Source organism: Sceloporus undulatus, chromosome 8 (genome assembly GCF_019175285.1).
Source record: "Sceloporus undulatus isolate JIND9_A2432 ecotype Alabama chromosome 8, SceUnd_v1.1, whole genome shotgun sequence".
Classification (NCBI taxonomy): Eukaryota; Metazoa; Chordata; class Lepidosauria; order Squamata; family Phrynosomatidae; genus Sceloporus; species Sceloporus undulatus.
Window position 1 is genome coordinate 23029044 of NC_056529.1, and position 1560 is coordinate 23030603.

The 1560-nt window shown below is 38.1% G+C and overlaps 1 protein-coding gene across 5 annotated transcripts in view; it reads left to right on the plus strand.

Annotated features, from left to right (window-relative positions):
* The window catches only part of PMFBP1 (polyamine modulated factor 1 binding protein 1), a 57090-nt gene that overhangs the window by 13493 nt on the left and 42037 nt on the right, over window positions 1-1560 (plus strand). The window lies entirely within an intron of this gene.

Below are 1560 nucleotides of genomic sequence, written 5' to 3' on the forward strand. Positions count from 1 at the left end.
TATATAATATTTCAAATATTATCTCAGTTTTCTCAGATTCAGTTGCAGTCATTTCTTTTGTCTATTTAATTTGTTTGTTGGTCAGTCTTCTTTATCAACAGGCGTCACTATTTTAAAGTTTTGCAGCCTTACAGTCTATTCTTTTGCCGCTGAGTCCCTTTATGTGTCCTTGCTCTTCCCATTCTTGTCTCTCCCTCAAATCTGCTTTACAGCTGTGTTTGTTCTTTTGCCTTTACTTCTCTCTTTCTGCCTTAAAATGTATGTTGATCTCCTTAAATGCACTACTGTAGTTTCTTTTACAGTTTATTTTTGCATTTCCACTTCTTTCTTTCTTTCCCCTTTCCCTCTAAGACAGATTAATATCCAGTATTAATTTTTTTCTCTTCTCTGTTCACAAATATTACCAGCAAGTTGTGCCTTAAATCTCTTGCTCTGTTTAATGGTTTTACTTATTTTAAGAAGGCGCCCCTTTTTCCGTAGTCTCTCTTACTCCTTCTTCCTTTTCAGTTGAGAGGCAAACAATGAATCGGTTTATTTCCTCTCTTTCTGTCTTCTGAACTTTCACCTCTCTCTTTTTTTACTTATGGCTTATTTGTTTCCGACCCTCTATTTGATCCTTTGTTTCTCTTTGAGCAAGACTAGTTGGAAGTTGCGTCTTTTATTCTTACATCTGCTTGTAATCGTTACGGCTTTTCTCCGTTCCCTTCCTCCGCCTCTCTCTCTTTCCACTCTTTTGGTTTTGCAGATGTCCCGTTGGAGCTTCCCTTTCCTTGTTTCATGTACAAGATCTTTTATTATTAGTTCGCTTACTTGTTCTTGCCAGTGAATGGTGGGGGTTTTGTGCCGGTCGCTTTACTCGGCTTCTACCAGCGCAATCCCTTTTGGCTCCATCTCCTTTCTCCGAAAATGCCGAAAAGGCATTTGATAGAATGAGATGGAAATTTATGTTGCATGTTCTGAAAAAATGGGAATAGGCAACAAATGTTTGGCAAATATTTCGCAGTTATATACAAACCAGAAAGTACAAATAATAGTAAATGGGCAAAAAACAGATTGCATAAAACTGGAGAAAGGAACCAAGCAGGACTGCCATTGTCTCCTTTATTATTTATCACCATCCTGGAAATACTTAACAATTCTATTAGAACTAATGTGAAAATAAGAGGTACCAAAATTAAAGGTTGTGAGTATAAACTTTGGGCTTACACCAATGATATGGTCCTAATACTGGAAGGTCCGTTAAAAAGTATTGGTTTTGCTCTAAGTGAGTTAAAGGTGTTTGGAACACTATCTGGATTTAAGATAAATAAGGAAAAGACAATAATGCTAGCTAAAAATATGAAAACTGAAGAGGAGAAAGTCAGGAATTAAAGTGGGGAAAATAGCAAAAGACTTAGGTATTTGGTTAACAAATAGAAACATTGAGTTGTTTGAGAATACAGTAGAGTCTCGGTTATCTGACATTCCGGATTATCCGACTGTCGGATAACTTTGGGGCGTGGCTAGCCTTCCCTCCAAAGGGAGCGGAGGGAAGCCAGGCCGCCCAGGAAGGGACTCCGG